The sequence below is a fragment of the Saccoglossus kowalevskii genome, chromosome 17, assembly GCF_978046115.1.
Source record: "Saccoglossus kowalevskii chromosome 17, keSacKowa6.1, whole genome shotgun sequence".
In the NCBI taxonomy this organism is placed as follows: Eukaryota; Metazoa; Hemichordata; class Enteropneusta; family Harrimaniidae; genus Saccoglossus; species Saccoglossus kowalevskii.
In genome coordinates, this window is record NC_140657.1 from 12267961 (window position 1) to 12288491 (window position 20531).

At 35.8% G+C, this 20531-nt stretch overlaps 1 pseudogene; it reads left to right on the forward strand.

The window, feature by feature from the left end:
• Window positions 1–3451: 3451 nt before the first annotated feature.
• Window positions 3452–18945, forward strand: LOC146732641 (uncharacterized; annotated as a pseudogene).
• The last annotated feature ends 1586 nt before the right edge of the window (window positions 18946–20531 follow it).

The window sequence follows — 20531 nt, forward strand, 5'->3', positions numbered from 1 at the left end:
TTTGTTGACATTGCCATTGAAAATAACGGGGGCGTATGGTGTGCTCATAACTGCGACTTCCTGTGTTTGCCGATAACAAGAGCGGACCTGCGATTGGTCAGAACAAGTTTGCAATGTTGCCAAATGTACTACCAGTTTACACTCAGCCCCCGGACTCAGCCTTTATACCGAAGAGGTCACTCCCACCCAAAGACACTTGTTACCTATAACAAGTCTTTTATTAACAATCGGAGGTCCGTTCGTATATAAATAGACTATATATATATGTGTCGTGAAGGAGGTACGGACCTCCGATTGTTGATAAAATAATTGTTATAGATAACAAGTGACTGTGCTCCTACCCGTCCTACTATATCGAGACTACTAGTAGATTTCTTATGGTCATTACAGTTTTCCTTTTTATTTAATTGCACTGTGTGATCTATGCAGTGTGAGTACGGTTTTAAGCAATCGGGTAGATCAAACTGTATTTAATACGTATGCATGTATATACTAGGCCACTGTTCCTGACAGAGGGTCTGTGACTAGACTATTTCGCTGCGAATGGCAGGTAGGACGCCGTATTGTTCGGTTTTCAGGCCGGAAGGCACGTGACTGAGTGACGTAAATTGAAAACATTCCAAGTTACGTTCTGCGTAACGTGTCTGTAATACTACAATAAAGCCATGCTCATACATCCTGCCTGCTTAGACTTACATATTTGAGATGTTTCTGACATTCCTCGCTATTTCTGTGCACACTTATAACAAAAGAAACAGTTTTTTTTTATTCGCCCAACTTTCGAAAGTAAAAGGAAACCCCTGAACGGCCACGAGCGTAAGCGCTGACGTCAGGTGACCAAGGAAAATAGAACAAGCAACGAGAAAGTGATGGACCAATCAGAATGCCGGATTCGTTACTAGTTACCGGCCTCTTGTGGCTTGGTACGCTATGACACGGGACGGCAATCGCACCAGAACGAACGTACGAGGGCGCTGTTATATGTTTTTCTGTGTAGTCTGGCGCATGTTTTTGGATTGTGGCCGAATTGTATACTGCCTGTTTGACAAACAAAGTAAGATTTTAATGAATTTCCAGTTCTTTAATAATTACAATTGTCATATAGCTTTTGATAGGACAGATACATACTCGCGATTTCAGCTCATGGCATGAAAATAATTGGGTCTACAATGATGACAATCGGAGATATTGTCAAACAAGTGTGGCACACAGTTGACCGAGGATTAAACAAACCATGCAGATTTCGATGCAACTCGTACCAAAACCAACTCGCACCAGACCAACTCGCACCAATGCCAACTCGCATCAAACCAACTCGCCCAAGATCATATTTCTAAGCATTTGTGTGTTTCGCTATGTCCCGTGCTAGGGACGTTTCTTGGATAATAAAAAATGACCTAAAGTAGGCATAGTTAGTCCATGGACGTACTAGAGATGAACGCTGCACGGTGTTTACTCGCTTTGATGTATGTGCGTTGCCGCCACCAGATTACTGTTAATCCAGATCGTGTCTGTATAATTTCCTGTCCACGGGGAACTATGACGAACACGCCCGATTATAGCTCGGTTCATCTACGTTTTGTCCCGAACGCCCCCGACGATCTGTTTACGATCGTCAAGAGAAAACAAAATGGCAACGAACAGGCAACAGAAAGTTTGGTTTCGGTTTTGATTTTGATTTTGATTTTGATATTGAAGACACTGAAACTGTCGACTCAGCCGTCCCTGAAGAGGACGAACAGCAGTACTGTTTCTCGCGAGAGCCCACCGTGAACGTGAAAGCTAAGTCTATATTTAACATCGAATTACGGCGGCCGAACATTTTGAGCTTTGTGCCATCTGGAAATTTCACTCGAATTGAACATAGATAAAAAATCGTCATCCGCTCACACCGGGTTTACTGGCAATATTAAATTAAAATTGTTAACAAATGCAGAAGATCGGTACAAACATGCTAGTAAACTTGCCTAGAACATACAGAATTGCGTTAAACCCTAGATTTACAACTTAACATTGCACCAGCTCACAGGCAAGGCCTGTATTTTTTTTGACCCAATATAATATAAAATTTAAGATTCGAATCTTGTCGTGAAAAATCAAAACTAAGATCGGGCGGCAACTCAGCCAAGATGAAAGTACGTCTGCCTATTCATAAATTTAAGATGAGTACAATAGAAAGACAATGCGTCTTATCAGGTGTGAATCACCGTGCAGCGTCCATCTCTAGTACGTCCATGGTTAGTCAGTCGACGGTACATCCGCCTATGAGTAGTAGGCGAATGTACCTGCGACTGACTAACTATGCCGATCCTACTTTAGGTCATTTTTAAACTCAAAGAAAACGAACTGGCGATTAAAGAATTGCATTTATATCGAATTAATCACGATAAAACGTGAAACTGACTAAAAACCCTACAAGAAGTCCGTCATCGGGGTTCTGACGGGGTGCGTGCGTGGTGGAGGTCGACGACAGAACACGAAAGGGGAAATACTACTGTAGTACATTCAAAAACTAGTATCATGTTTGTTTTTTTTCAATTTATGTATCTTAACGGGTAAATAATAACGATAGAAATTACATAACATCGGAGTTCTTGAAATTACTAATGGGTAAATAATATATGATAGAAATTACATGAATCGAATCGAATGGAAATGGTATAGTGGCTGGTAATAATAGTGCGTTCAGAACGTTTGGGGTTTGACGTGGTGCGAGTTGTTTTGATGCTAGTTAATTTTGGTGCGAGTTGACCTGTAACCGCGTATGCATTACCACATAAGACACGCTGTTTTGTACAATCACGATCCTGTTAAAGCACTTCTAAACACTATATGGGATCACAGTCCCTCTATCCCCGCCTGGTAAAAACAAGATGATATCCCTACATGTACAAAATATATAAATGTGATTGCTCTTGATTACTTCAGAGTTGAGTTTGTGCTCTTTTTGCGACTTTCGATGTTTTCATCGGCTCTAGAAATGGCTAGTCAGGAAACTGTCATACAGAATTTAAGAAGCCCAGATATACAGCGTGCAGTACAGAATGTCTTCAGTAGGCAAGTGGCACCAACAGTATCATCAAGTAGAAGGGCATGTCGGAGAAGTTTTCAAGGGAATGTTGGACCCACTAAGAAAAAGAAAAAACTAAACTTAAAAATAAGTGTGTTACCTCTTATAAGAGAAGTTTTGAATAAGAATAAATCCTTATGGCCAGGAAGACCTGTTTTATCAGCTGATTTTTGTTTTGAGCAATCATGGGATGAAATCAAAGTTACTCAAGAAATTTCTGATGTTTTGCTTGATTAGCTTGGTTATAGAGATAAATTTATTTATGTAGACTACAAGCAAAGAGGTGACCGTATTGTCTCCAAGCGTATAAGTTCCAACATATTCACGTACAGTGCACAGGGGGTATGGTCAATCAAATCTTCATGTAAAACTGTGTATATAATGTTAACATCACCAATCCCCCCTTCAGTGATATTAAATGATTTCATTAACAATGGTGGAGTTGATGACAATGATGGAGTTGATGACGATGATGGAATTGATGACAAGGATGGTGTTGATGACAATGATGATATTGAAAATGGATGTACCGGTACTAGAACAACTGTTACTTGTGAACTAACAGAAATTGTAATTGATACTGATTCTGACACAAATACAAATGAGGCAGGTGTGAGTGGTACATCTGTGAAACCAAAAGAAATTATAAGCTTCGCCAGTGTTACTGCACATAGTCCAACACACCAACAAACATTTAGAGATATTTGTATATCTGATGAGTTGTTGCCAAAATATGGTATGTATATTTTATTTCACGTTAGCACTTAAGTTTTTGACATCAGTTAACATTTATTGCCGGTAATATTGGCATGATGGTTAGATATCATGTTTTTTTTCAGTATGATTACAGTTATGATTGCATTAAATGTTCCTTGCCTAACCATTTTATAAATTATATACATATCACACCATAGGTATGCTAAATATAAACAACTGTACGTTAAACACAGTCATAACAATTCTGCAGTGTATACCAAACTTCATGAACATCACTTGCGATACAAGTGATTTGGATACTAAACCAGTCATTTCATCACTGATTGCGGTGAGTGTTATTTTGTGATCATAATTCTGCCATTGGAGCTGAAGGAAAACATTGATTTTTGACTCATGTGTGTGAGGCAAACTATGGGAGTCTTTACTGTTAGTTAGTCTGTCCCACTGACATCTTGAGAAACGATTATCAACGTTTTTTGAATTTATATTATTGATAACTAACAGGGACTATGCAATGCAATTATTTTTTGTTTTTATATTTCTGTTAGTATTATATACTTCAATACTGTGAGTCAGATTATTTTGTGCAACTCAAGGAGCTATTATAATAGTAATCACAAATTTGTAGTTAATTTTAATCAACATAGTAGATCTACCTCCATGATCTATCTAAACTTTTTTGAAACATTTTATATGCCAGCTGCATGTACTTTCCTTTTTATACAATTGATCTACAATAATTACTACCTACAAAGATGCTGTAATGGATCTGCTCATGATTTACTTATGAATTAATATGTATTTTAGATCATGTCACTCAGAGGGGAAATGGATAGTACCGGTACCTGTTTTAAATATTCATTGGATTCTTTGTTAGACAAATTGAATGTTAATGATAATCAGGAGTTTGATGAAGTTTTTGGTAGACTTCTTGATGTCATGAGTAGAGAAAGTGAGGTATGTTATTATTATGTGTGGTTGATATTTTATAGCATAGCATATGTGTAAATTTGCGTATTTAGCGTATAACATGTCTGGTCATAGCTGCATATGAGAAAAACGTAATATTTTCGATCAGTGACGTGGTTTGCCCACCATCTTGGAATTAGTTAAAATCGAAAACGGCCATTTTGACCACTTTCTGGCGGTCTAGAAGTCCAAATTGTTGTGTTGCATCTGTAACCCATGCCCATCTTTAATGAGGTTCAAGAACATAAGAGGTCACATGACTTTTGTCGCTATTTTTTTTTCAAAAACGAGGCTAAATCCTTTAAAAAACTTCTTATCATAAAGTTGCAGACCGATTGACATGAAATTTGGCACAATCCATCTACATGCCTACCTCTTTCAATTTTGAGCCCAAAAGACTGATTGGTCAATTGGTTTGGCCGCCATTTTGTATTATTAACAAAAATGTTTAGGCATTTCTTTCTCATTGATACTTCAATGCCGATTTTTTATATAACATGTCTGATCATAGATACATGTTCCCAACTGAATGGCACATGGTAGCTGGGCGCCCTTGGGGTTGGGGCTGAGCTATTGTTCAAATGTAACATTATTATTACCCTATAAAGTTATGCCATGGACAATGGTTGATATAGCTGTTAATAAATCAATCTTATTTTAAAGTGTGTGTTAACAAGCATTATGTCGGGTTGGGGAACTTTTAAGGTTGTTACACAGGTAAAATCACATGCATTACACTATCACATGTATAATGTATTAATGCTGAATTAGCTTGCAATATATAATCCTTAACCTAAATCACCACCCAGGTTTTCTTGCCAAATTCCATTTGTATTTGAAGGAATGCTTCCATCACTACTTAGTTTGCTTAATGCTGTTTTGACAAAGAGAAAATTTTATTTATTTTCTGATATGGCAAATCATGTACAAGAAGATTTTAAGAAGAATTCTGTTGCAGTGTCCGAAGGTATCTGTTGATTACATAATTGAGGCTATTTACATTCCAATAATTACTACATATATCTCACTCCCATTGTCTCCATTTGTGTCATTGTCATATTTGACACTCGTGAAGAAGCACACATTATGAGTCATTGCAGTTATGTATATAGTGTGTCTGTATGTGTGTCTGTTTGTCTGTTCCACAGAAACCTCAAGAACCACATGATGGTTTTTGGATGAACTGGATGCCTAGATGCTCTTTCTGTTCACTTGTAACATATTATCTGACAGGCAGCTTGTTTACATTGGATTTAATCTTAAATTTATTTTAATCAGACTCTTTAAATTGTACTTATTGATGATGATTTTAATTTTAATAATTAATTAATTAAAACATATTATATTTATTTCAGATTCATTGATGCAATATGTTGATTTTTGGATTGAATGTCCTTGGTTATTTTGTGTTATAATTGAACGTCAAGTAACTTCTGGAAAGGTAATATTGATATTTATGATACTCGGTTCATTACAACTATATTGATTAACTATATTGGCATTATGAATATTTTGATCAATATTAGAAGGTGTCTTGTGAATGATTGATCTTGAGGTATAAAAACAAAGGCACACACATCCCAAAAAATTAGATATGTTATTGGATAGAGAGGATAATTTAAACAATCAAAAAGTCAATTATATTAGCTTTGCTCAACTTTATCAAGTGGAGCTTATCATATGAGCGATTATACGTCGTCAACTTTTTAAATTTTTCGACTAGATTTGAAAGTTACATTTTTATATTGCTTTGATACTTGGTGTATATGTACCTTTGACAGACCTTTGATTTGTTCATTACATGATATCTTTAATTCTCAAATTTTGATGAATATTTTCGTTAAAAATTGATATTTTTGAATTCTTGTTAAAAACCACAAGTCTGATTGCTTTGATGTAGGTACCTCCGATAAACTTCTTTCAGATTTGTTCATTTTCTAAAGATATCCTTCAATGCTTTAACTGAAATGTGCATTGCTAACAGTGGAGCTATTTCAGCCATGAGGCTGCTTGTTATACATGCAATTCTGGAATATCATCTATTTTTGACTCCCATGTGCGAAGCACACAGTCTTTGCAGTTAGTGTGACATGTATGTGTGTGTTTGTCCGTCTGTTTAACTCATATCTAAAGCACCACTCATTGTATTTTAATGGAATTTGGTACCTAGAAGCTCTGAACTAATGTGCAGATTTGAATATTTTGGGTAAAAATCATATTAATGTGCATATTAATTACCTAATTTGCATAATGTTTATTCAATTTATGACTTCTCCACAGATATCTCACGTACTTATCATCACATTTTAATGAAATATGGTACATAGATACTCTAGGACTATGCATATTAATTATCCAATTTGCATAATTAGTTATTTTTCAGTTTTTCCACTGATCTTTTGAATAATAATCATCAGATTTCAATAAATCTAGGACTATATGCAGAGACCCAATTAGTTGTGGTAAATATTTATGCATATTAATCACCTAATTTACATAATTAAACAATAGTACTGATGACAATTTCAAATTAGTGTAATAATTCATAATTGTTTTGTTCTAATCATATGTTAATGAAACTTGGTACATAGATGGTCTGTTAAATTGTGCAGACCTTAATAGTTTTACACTCAAGTCTGTTCTGATGGCTGTGTGGCCATCTCTCTGTCAAATGGCAATTTGTAATGCGCTATCCTGGTGTCAACCATGCCCGGTCGAACACAAGCACCTGCGGACCTTAACCAAAAACGCATTCGTTAGTGAATGAATCTTGGCCAGTGGAATTGGCCTCCCCATTGAGTATGTGGCACACTCACCCAGGGTAGGGGTCGACCCTTTGATGTTCAGCCTAAGTTAGGATGGGTCTTGGGTCTACCGATCATGAGTCTGGTGCCACTATGCTACCAGTGACCGGCAAGTCTGTTCTTATTAATTACCTGATTTGCATAATTAGTTTTCAGCTTCAATTCTTTAAGTACAAGTAATTTTGAATTAATTTTCTAATGTGTCTCCAATACTCTCAGCACACATGAGGACTTTCTAAGCTTTCTTTGATTTATTTATGCATTAGCTGAATTCGTTACCACAATGTGCTTATAAGATAGCTTGTATTCCCTTTTACTCTTTGTATGAGTATGTTGGTATGTGTGAAATGTCTGTTCCTCTGACATATCATCCCACTTGTCATGTTTCAATAAAACTATATACATGTTCTGGGGAAAAAACATGAGAAAACGTCAGTTAAAGGGGAGCAGAGGTGTGGCTTTTGATACTCTGTACATGAAATCTGAGATCTATGAATGAATTCTGTTAATAAAAACAACTTATATGTGCTGCGAAATGCCCTAAATATCGGGTATAAAATGGGCTGTGAAGCAGACGACAAACGTCCGCTTTTCCTGGCGTCATTTCGCCTCTAGAGGGCCAGTCAAATGGCGTCATCAGTGAACACTGATAATTGAACCCATTCATGCTAGTACGTCAATCCCATAGAAATGCTACTATGAAAGACCTTGTTAACTGACTACTTAAAAGTTGAAACATGGCGAAATATTGTGCGTATGAATGCCATAACGATTCATGTTAAGTTTCTCGAAATCCCAAAATAAAAAATCACGTTGTTGGTTGCGAGAAATCGGCAGAAGAACTAACCTGAAAATGAAGACACGTACAGCGCTCTAGTTATAGTAAACAGTGAGTAAATAAATATTGTTTGAGTTAAAAACTAAATTAGAAATACGCTAATATCGCTTGAACTACAGTAATCATTTCGCCCAACTTCCCACTTTTAATCGACCGCTTATCGCTTAATTTCCGACCGCACTGTATTTTCCGGCCGGAAAACGACCGCATTTTTATCGTAATTTTTCTCTCACCAACCCATTGAAAACACCGACCGGTCGCCCAAACACTGGTCACTGGCACAGGAGTGAACGAAATAGTGGTTTTGAGTGATACAGTTTGGGAATACAACGGGTACTACCTAACTATTTTTAAATTCCGAACTACTCTTCAAATCTATACCACATTGTATCGTTCGTGGACGAAACTTCACCTGTGTCCTATATTAAATAACTGAGTTTGCGTATTTATTATGAAATCGATATATTACAATGTTGAAATTTTTAGAGCCGGTACAACATTGTAAACAGATTGGCGTAATTAGAAAAGCAGCGCACTAAGTAAACGACTTCAAAATATACAAGTTTGCGTACAGCACCATCGGAACTAATAACAATTTTACAAGAGCGATGCGCGAAGCATGAAAGAAAAAGATTGCTAAGGTAACGCGACGGTTCAGTGCGTGACTTTGGGGTCAAACTTCGGTCAACACACACTTGATGTCAGCATCGCCGCGCGTAAGTTACGCAATGAAGTATTTAAAGTTCAATTGCATCCCAAAATGATGTCGTTGATCACTCAGTTTTTTGCAAAATATTATAACTAGTTTCCAAGCTTTTGATGCAGCCAGATTTATTTAACTTTGTGGAAATATAATGTTTTTAATTTCCCAGTCCTTTCTGTTCATTCATTGTCTTGACAGTAAGTGTGAATTGCTGTGCAAGCTTTTCGTACCCGACCGCTGTCAGACGGCGTCATGAAATCTATGCATAAAAGGCGGGCGACCTGCGGCTGTTTGATTTCCTACTCTCTCCTAAAAAAATAAGCTAGCGATTGGTGGGAATCGTTATTAATATATTACCTGATGCACTTGTAAATCGGACAGTCATACCGCAATTGTGTTGAAACATTTTTGGGGCAGTAAGTAACGTCAGAATATTGTTTAAAATAAAATATTCCATCCCAATCAAATCTAGGTCAAAGGGTCAAATTGCGTGCATATAATTAGTATAATAGATAGTTAAAAACTAAATATATTTGAATGTTTGACGGCTATGCAACGTTTGTGCAAACCAGAATAAAAAAGGTAGTGTATATAATAGCTATATGACTGAGATATCATGGCATTTGTTTACAATATTGTACCGGCTCTAGTATTTGACACAGATGAAGTTGTTCGCGAATGATACAGAGTGGTATAGATTTGAAGAGCCGTTCAGAATTTATAATAGTTAACATTCGTTGTATATCCCAAAACATTTTGACTACTCCTGTGCCGGTGACCAGTGTTTGGGCGAACGGTCAGTGTTTTCAATAAGCGAGCGAGAGAAAAAAAACGGTAAAAATGTGGTCGTTTTCCGGTCGGAAAATACAGTGCGGTCGGAAATTAAGCCATCGTTTAAAAAGTGGGAAGTTGGGCAAAATGAGTACTGTGGTTCAAGTGATATTAGCATATTTCTCATTTAGTTTTAACTCGTACAATATTTATTCACTCACTGTTTACTATAGCCAGAACGATGTACTGTCTTCACTTTCAGGTTAGTTCTTCCGCCGATTTCTCGCAACCAACAACGTGATTTTTTATTTGGGATTTAGAGAAACATAACATGAATCGTTATGGCATTCATAACACAACACCTCGCCATGTTTCAACTTTTAAGTAGTCAGTTAAGGTAGCGAGAAGGGAAATTTTCACTTTTTTCTTGATTTTTCAAAAATTGATAAAACGTTTACTTTAGACCTTGATACATCACCCCAGGTTTACAAAAGATCGAAATTGCGAAATAACGTTGCTCAAATTAGTGTTTTAAAACACTAGCAGAAAAGACTACAACTGCCGTTTCGTGGATATTTGCATAGTGTTTATCTTTGGAAGGAATTAAATGATAACATCTTATCTGTATACTCTGTTGTTGACGATTCTGATATAACGGGTGATAAGCTTCCAGTTGCAAACAATGCGTGTTTATCTAACGTCCATTGTCAGCATTATTGTCAGTCGAGACTTCGTCGGAGAAACATGGTCATACAGTACTTATTTCGCCCAACCTTCCGCTATTACATCGACCGCTTATCGCTTAATTTCCGACCACGCGGTCTTGTCCGACCGGAAACCGACCGCATTTTAATCGCGTTTTTTTTTTCGCTCGCTCGCTCATTGAAAACATTGACCGCTCGCCCAAACACTGAAAACTGGCACATGGGTGGTCGAAATGGTGGTTTTGATAGTAAAGTGTGAACATACAACTAGTATTAACTATTATTACATTCTGAACGACACTTCTGTAAAATTTGACATTAAATTTTTAAAATTAAGTCACGATCATTGAATGAGCTCGGTCTATACGGTATACGTACCGCAAAAGTGTTCCCACAAAAAATATTTTCGACTAAAAACGGCCACAAAAAAAAATCGAACAGAGCTTGACATGTATGAATAATTTATTGGGCTTAAATGAAAAACGTGTCAAATTTAGTTATAGCCATAACTATTTGGTGGCCAGTCGATGAACAATTCAAAGTCCTTCAGGGCTGAAAATCATCGACGCTACTCTGGTTTACTTTATTTCACAACTTGCAGAGAAAACTGATTCGCGTGAGCTCTAATGTATCTTAGCCTAGTATTTTCTTTTTGAACTAAGGTCAAATTCCATCAGTTTGTCAAAATATATGTTTTTCAGCGAATAATTTTGAAGCCTGTCACAGCACAAACAACTATGTGAATCGACGCCGGTGATTGGATTGTACGACGACCCTTCAATTAGCGTCAAATATGCTTTGTTACAACATCATTGATTGGCTGAGAGTCACCTGATCGGAGCACGAACTGGGTCACAGAACCATATTTGTCCGTATTATCAACAGGACTTTGCAAAATAACCACACCCACATTTTCAATCATTTTTAGCGCGGAAGTTGCCAACAAATGTAAAAAAAATCGTGAATTTCATGGATTCGAATAAAATAAAGCAAGCGATTGATAAGGATGATTATTAATATTTTCCCCGATGCTCTTCGAATTTTTATTTTTTTATTTCAAGGTAAGAAATGGCTAGCTGAAGTTGCATCGTCTTCAATGCGGTTGTTTCACCGCGAACAACTCTAGCTCTGTTTTGGGCATGGTTTAGTTTTGCGATGTAAAATAAAATAATAATACTTGATTAATTATTTGGGGTTTCAGCCCACAAATTACGGACATGATCTCCATGAATTACAGTCAATGTTTGTCTTCTCTCGGCTGATTGTCACGGTGTTGATCGACGCCCTTCCTAAACTCAGTATGGAGAAACCAACGGGAATCGACATTCCAAACAAACAATCGAAATTATCAACGAAAGACGAGATTTTTCTAGATATTTACAAACATACTGTCACGACAAACATATGTAAAATTAACAAATACACAAAGAGGTGTAATATTAGGTTTTATTTTAGCCTTAGAAATATTTTCTTTCACTCAGCCCATGCATGTAACTGCCATTTAGCTTCAGCATCGGGGGAAAACAACAATAATTATACAAAACACATTGCGAAGACTCAACAATCAGGAAAGAAACCCCAGACAACCCTGTCGTACTTGTGTTGAAATACAATTTGTATTTCACGTCAGAATATTGTTTAAAATAAAATATTCAGTCCAAGCCAAATCGAGGTCAAAGGGTCAGGTTGCGTGCATATAATTATATATAGTTAAAACAAAAAGTATTTGAACTTTTGTCAGCTGTTCAACATCTATAAAAACCAGAAAGACAATTATAAGACAATGTGAACCTTGGAAATTATTCTGTTAGTCCGAATTTTAAATGCGCGCGAGCGAGCAGGTGGGCGGTGATATTTCGGGGTTTGCGCGGTCGAAAATAAAGCGTCGAATTCAACAAGCGGTCGCGAAAGCGAGAGAAAAAGGTGATTGGAAAGCGGAAGCGGGCGGGAGGTTGTGCGAAAGGAGTACTGTAACTTTGCACAACTTTCTTTTAAATCGTTTTATTTTCCAAGTCAATATTCTATTTTACTAATACATTTTTTTTCTAACGCAATGGCGAAGTAAAGAAAGAAAGCGTTGACAGACGAGGCAAAGAAAAATCTGCCACTCAGTGTCGCACTCTGACACAGCAATTTTTTTTCAAACATCGGCCATTTTGTTTCACCATGAAAACCGTTTTATTAGATGTCTTATCTGAGACACTTGAAGGATTAGCTTGTTTGTAAACTGTCAGCGTGTACAGTGGGACAGTAATGTTTGTCAGAGAATTATCCCTCGTTGTTCGTTTGCATAACAATAGAAAACCAGAACGTTCCTGGAGTACGGACTCAAATGCCAGCAGTTTTCTTCATTTTTCGCGCTCGAGCTTGAAATTATTCATTATCTGACACTCCTTATGAGTTCTATGATATCAGTGGTTAATATGTTTGGCCATTTTTAGTGTATATTTATAATAATGCAGCAAATCTACAGTGTTTTATTAACCAAAACTGTTTTTCGCGTTTTTCTCGAGTTGAAGTTTTGATCAAGAACGACTCATTGGGACCGCCGCCAAATCAAGTGCGTTCGGACTAGGACATTCAAACTCGCAGTTATCGTTCAAAAGATAATGATGGTGCGAAATATGTCTGGGTTTTTAAAGAAAATGCTTTGTCACAGAATAATAGTCTGTTAAAGGTGCCAAGTATGAAATAATTTGGGGACAAAAAAACAAACCTGCATAGAAATCGGAATAATAGGTCTTTTGATTATCGGAGACGCATTTCAATGGACTTGATTACGGACAATGCATAACTTAAATTTCACCAGGAAATTCCGCAGTGTGCTCTCGCAATCGCGTACTTAGTCATTTTTACAAGGTTCGCCATTTTTGATGTCACGTGATAATTATGTAAACAATGTCTGTCCAGTTTGTGCGAACTTGCACCTCTATACTTAGTCTTTTGATATATATATAACCTAAATTACTGTTCTGAACGAGACAACAGACAGAGAGTGTTTTATTTAAAAACGTCACAAAACCTTCTCGCTACCTTAACAAGGTCTTTCATAGTAGCATTTCTATGGGATTGACGTACTAGCATGAATGGGTTCAATTATCAGTGTTCACCGATGACGTCATTTGACTGGCCCTCTAGAGGCAAAATGACGCCAGGCAAAGCGGGCGTTTGTCGTCTGCTTCACAGCCCATTTTATACCCGATATTTAGGGCATTTCGCAGCACATATAAGTTAATTTTATTGACAGAATTCATTCATAGATCTCAGATTTCATGTACAGAGTGCCAAACGCTACACCTCTGCTCCCCTTTAATGATGTATATAGACAGTACTCGTAATGGTTACATCTGTAAAACAAAACAGGCTGTCCTGACATGGTGGAAACTAAATTAAAAGTAGTGACAGAAGTGAATTAGGTCTCTGCAGGATTCTATGACCTTATCTAATATTATACAATTTTTCATTAATCTAGAATAACAGCTCTGTATGTGTACCACAAGAGCTACCATGTGAAGATTTGGAAAGTGCTATGAACTTCATGGCACACTATTCAACAACTAATTTGCATTTAGTTGCTGCAGTTGTTCATTCAGAAATAAGAAACCATTATTTTGTATTAACAAAAAGAAATATGTCAGAATGGTACGTAATAATTAATTTGTATTGGGGTTGCTATATAACACTTTTGATCGATAATTACAATGAAATAGTATGTAAATAATGTTTCTTGTAACAAACAGGATACAATGTCAGAAAGCTGACATTTAGGTATTGAAATTGTTTTGACGAGTTAATTCAGCAGAGTGTTTCATCATGGGGATTTGTTATTATTATATATTTTCCTTTGTTTCAACAACCAGGGAAACCTCTGGGTACCCCCATGTCTATGAATAATACATTTGCCTGTAAAATTAACATTTGTGTGTAACAAATAACAATCGTCAAATAAATACAAAATTATAATAAATATTTAACAGACTTTTTGAATTGACTATGTTTAAAATTATGCAGTAAAGATCATTGAATACGTTGTGAAAGAAAATTTAATCAGAATTATCAGTGTCAGTTAATAGCTCTTGAATGTTTAGCAAGAGCAACATATAAAATGAGAACTTAAAGTTGAAGATTGTGATAATTATTTTGCTGCCTGCATCATTAATATTAAAATTTAACATTCTATGATATATTTGTGCATTAATTGGCTCATAGGGTACTGTAAATGTGATATCAATGTCCTAATGTGAGATCTTCCACACTATAGCAGAGAGATATCAGCCCTTGATGTTATATGCATGTATTAATACATGAAGTAAATGATTAATAAATTTTTGTTTTGGATGTTTTTCTAGGATTATGTATGATGATTCAAAAGTATGTGTTTTCACAATGACAGGTGAGCTGTGGAAGTATCTCCAAGGTGGCAATCGTAATGATTCAATAGATATCCTTTTTATCTTGGGCATTAAGCCCAGAGCATCTTGTGTTCAGATTTATCCCAATATTATCCAAATGGCATAGTTACCAACGACAATGAAATTCATGTACCCTCACCGCCCTGCAGCTATTATAAATATTATCTCTATAGGCTGTTAAGTATACTGGTGACATTACTAGAGATTTATATACAGTTTTGTTAGTACGAATCACACAGGACTGTGAGCATAATTGCAGCCTCTTTGCAAAGTTCTTACAAGGATTATTACTATCACAATTTATTTAACAGACCAAAATATTACCCTCAAGGTCATGCCAAGGTCAACCATAGTTCAAGTTTACAATTATGTCTCATTAAGAATGTCTTTAACCTTAACTTAAAACACTAGCTGCATGTTATGCTTTGAATAATGTATTCAATGCTGAACCAGTTGTCGATCTTGAGGCACTGAAAATTGCCTTAGAAAGGTGAGGTACACTTATTAAGATGGTTAATTTATTAATGTCTGTCATCTTCGTCTTCATTTTCAATATTGCATTTTCTAGCCCTCACCAATTTCAATACTTCACATTGGTACTAATTGTGAGCATGGTTCTCTCACGTTTGTTCACTTTATGACAATGTTATATAACTGATGATAATACTTCTTGATTAATCATTATCATAAATTATTAGGAATCCAAATAAAAAAATTCTATTTACCGGTAGGTTGAAGTTAAAAGTAGCATCTGAGTCATGGATATCACGGACTGGTTGTAAGTGTATAATCTTTCTCATTTAATAATTTAGTAATAAAAAAGTATGCAAGCAGGATTACTCAAAGAGTTATTGATTCTCAGGAGAGATTGTGAACCAATTCACCAAATTTGTTATAGAGAGAAATCTGGTTGCCATGAAAACAGCATGTTGAAAATTGTTTTTCATTGATAGCCCAAATTGTCATGACATAATGAAGAGGAGTAGCCTTGAAAACTAGTTCTAATCAGTTAGATGTATGTTGGTTGAGATCTAGAAGAGGCGGTTCAGTTTATTAGTGTCTGTTTGAACACAATTATTTTTCTTCTTACACAGTTTTTCGTAACCCTAGAACTTGAACACTATTGTGCATTAACTTTGAACCTTCTCAAGCACATTGAGGACTATGAGTACTGGTGCACCTAACTTTCAAATTTTTAACTGGTTTGGTAGCTATTTTGGAGTGAAGTTATACAGGAAGTGGTTATTTTGAACCCGTTCTGAGGGTCAAGGCATTTTGAATTTTTAGTGGTATCATTATTGGTAATTAACTCTGCTAGGATTGCCCTTGAAATCACTTTTGTCTGTCAGTGTTTGTGATTTCCAGTGTCTTCACGTATTTATTCTTCTGAGATTTTTTGGGCTGGGGCGATTTTCCTCAAACAGGTCATGCCTTCACTTTAGTTACTGGTTGATGTTGAAATCTGAAAAAAATGCTGCCCTAACATTGCCATATCAACAACCAAAAATCTGATCTGCTTTTCGCCAAATGTATCACCAATGGTACTATATGATATCGTTTTTCATTACTGAGAAAATAGTGTGAATTTTCACCAGTACACATTATTTTTTTGCCAGGGCCGATTTTGTTGACTTGGTTAGTTCTTTCATAATCTCACTTTAGTTTAGTGGTAAAATCTGAAAAAAAATCTCTGGCCAATTGTTGCCATGGCAACATCAAACAAACATTAGTTAGTCATGTAACCCTTTCAGTCTTGTTTTTTTTTCTGGAAAGATGGCAAAAAACACTTGAAACACATTGATCTGAGATTACCGGTAGTTTTTTCGCATCTATGTATAATGCTTTTTATAAAGGTCTGTGTGATTGGTCACATAGTTTGGGAGCCATCTTTGATTTCTTCTAAACAAGAAATATTTTTTATATGCCACATTAATCCAATTATTTTGAAATTTGCCATGTTTGTCTTCTTCAGACAGCAAACTAACAATTCAAATCAGATTTTCCACCAGTCCTTGAATTTGAATCTTGAATTGTTGCCAAAACAGGCAACAATTTTGGGCATTTGTGTCTCATGAATGCTTTAATAGATCAATTTGCTATTATCATGTATGATAAAACAATAGAGAACAATAAAAAATCAAATTGTCTTAAACTATGTGCATCACAATTAATTATATTTTACACAGTGAAAACTCAAGAAGTTTTTGATGCAGTTGATGAAACATTGAAGGATATTATTGGGTTGGAATCAATAAAGAAATCCATAAAGTCAATAATAAGAAGACATTCTTTAAATCTGTTACGAAAGGCTGTTGGTGGTAATCCAAGGGAGGAACCTGTTGTTTTTGGGTGGCCCTGGCACATGTTAGACCACAGTAGCAAGAAAGTTGGCAGGTGTAAATATGACTTTTCATCAATTATTTCAATTATAATTGCAATTTTGCCTAACTTAGTTGGAAAAAAAAATTAAGCCATAAAACATGACATATTTTCAGTGGCAACAAATAAAACCATGTTACCATGTTAATTATTTGTTTCTCAAGATAGTAACAATTTCAACATTCAACTAATTTAATTGAAAAATGTATGAGAGGCAAACTAGCTTACACTATAAATATGCTAACTGCTAAAAGAATGATGAATGATGTAACAGATGAAATGTGCTTCAGTCATTCCATTTGTACTAAAATCCTAAAATAAATAGTTTTTTATTTGTTTTCGAGAAAGTATATAAGATCTTGCAATAAAAATGAATGATTTCAATATTTTGTCATTGATGGCGCTGTTTATAAGCACACAGAACTAAAGGTTCAATGACACTCCAAGATTGATTTTTTTTCAAATTTAGCTTAAATTGTTTTCAGTTAACTTTATAACGGCTATTGCAATTTAATGAACCTAAAAACAATTAAGGTTTTATTATAGTCAAAAGGACATCACTTTTCACATAAGAAAAAGATCTTTTTCATGACATGACTTTTCCATGATTTTTGTTGAAGTATGATCCACAATAAAATCTAGTGAATAACATTGCTTTGGTGTTTGCGGCGTACATAATATTAAGTTGTGAACAATTTGTTTGATGAAGTTGACATGTTTTCTTAATAGGCAGAACTAAACTACATGTACATTTTCGTGGGTTAACCTTTTCACCTCCAGTTTCCTTTTTTCATCACAAATTTATAAAATAGTCCCGTTTATAGTCTGCACTTTCCTTTAAAAGATTGTGACAAAAATAGTCAAATATTGTCTGTTGGCTCTAAAATAAGGGTTCATTTCCAGAAGAAATTTTAAAAAAAGTGCAGAAAAATTTAGGCAAGAAATTCTAGTGGTGAAAAGTTTAACAACATTTTGTCTTGAGGCCTAATGACTTTTTTTTAAATGTTTGTTTGAAATTCATACGTAGTTTTCAATCATTTTTTTTAATTTATTGATCAATGCAAATGTCTTTTCATTTTTTCCTAAATTTCAGAACTGTGTCTAATTCAATTTAGCAATTTCAATACTCATAATACTCTGTAATCCTTGACATGGAGTTATGTATTTGTTATTAGGTTGCCTCAGCTTAGCAGGAATAATTGATAAGAACGTAACCATTGAAGTCCAGAGAGACGACTTGGTAGGGGCGCATATTGGGCAATCAGAGGAAAAAACAAACAAGGTTATCCACAGTGCCAAAGGTGGTATACTGTTTATAGATGAAGCATACACACTTTTCAAGGCTAGACGTGTCAATGATTTTGGGGTAGATGCCATAAATACCCTAATGAAATACATGAATAATGATATCCCGACATATAGTGGGTCATTTCCAATCATAATTTTGAGTGGTTACACTCAGCAAATGGAAATTTTTCTTAACTCCAATCCTGGGTTAAGAAGAAGGTTTCGTACACCTTGGTTTTCCAGATTACAATCCTGCTGAACTTTCAAATATTTTTGTTAACGAATGTATAAAGCAAGGATTTATATTGGAATCATATTGTCAGCACAGTGATTTTCTTACCAAGGCATTTTCTATGTTTCCATTAGCACTTAGATCAGCTATGAATGGATCATTATGTACAAAGTTATTAACATCAATAAAAGACTGTATTGATTCCCGACTTGAGGAAATGCAGATAACACACTGTTCAGACATCAGTATTCACAATACTTTAAACCAGATAACAAATGATGATATAATGACATCAGTCAGCCACATGTGTACAAGTGTCAGAGAAGTGTCATGTATGCCTGAAGACACACATACTAATTACACGACTTTGGAGACTGACACACAGACTGATTGCACAACTTTGGAGACTGACACACAGACTGATTACATGACTTTAGAGACTGACACACAGACTGATTATGCGACCATGGAGGCTGACACACAGACTGATTGCACAACTTTGGAGACTGACACACAGACTGATTACATGACTTTAGAGACTGACACTCAGACTGATTGTGCGACCTTGGAGACTGACACACAAACTGATTATACAACTTCGGAGACTGACACATACTGATTGCACAACTTTGGAGACTGACACACAGACTGATTGCACAACTTTGTAGACTGACACACAGACTGATTACATGACTTTAGAGACTGACACGCAGACTGATTATGCGACCTTGGAGACTGACACATAGACTGATTATACAACTTCGGAGACTGACACACAGACTGATTATACGACTTTGGAGACTGACACACAGACTGATTGCACAACTTTGGAGACTGACACACAGACTGATTATACTACTTTGGAGACTGACACACAGACCGATTACGCGACCTTGGAGACTGACACGCAGACTAATTATACAGCTTTGGAGACTGACACACAGACTGATTGCACAACTTCAATTAACACACATGCACCAAAGAAAAAATACAACACAAGATCCTCAACACGACACGTGTATTGAAGACCATACATAGTGGTTTTGTTTTTTTATAATACATTGATTCTTGAAGCCGCACAAGTGACTTTAAATAATGTCACATTTGTAATATACGCAAGGGTTTACATATTGCACAGAACTTTTAGTTTTAAGTTTTACATTCAATTTTGTTTATGCTTGGCTGTCATCAAAAATGATCAACCGAAGATGAGCTCATGGGTCGACCATACCTATCGGTGTCCATCAACTTTTTTTTCATTCAAGTGACTAGATTGTCTTGCTATTCATTGCACTACTACCTGGGATGGTCCTATCTCAGATTTGTTTTCTTTGTCAGATTTGTTTCACGACAACACATCACCTTAACCTTAATTTTGTGGGAATATTTTTGTCATCTATGGTTAAAAAAGATTTTTTCCACAACCTCTTTTTAGATTGCTTTGCAATTTGGCATGAATGTTGTTAACTTGAAATATCAGACTTATTTTCATGATACCATATGCAAGTATCTATTTTTGCCTTCTTTTCTGAAACCGCCTGCCATGGACTGGTCCTCTCTCAAGTGTTTTGAAGTTATGATTTTTCTGTTATTTTTTTCACTTTCCAATACGTTATGTATAATGCATGGATTCCAGTAGTAATGC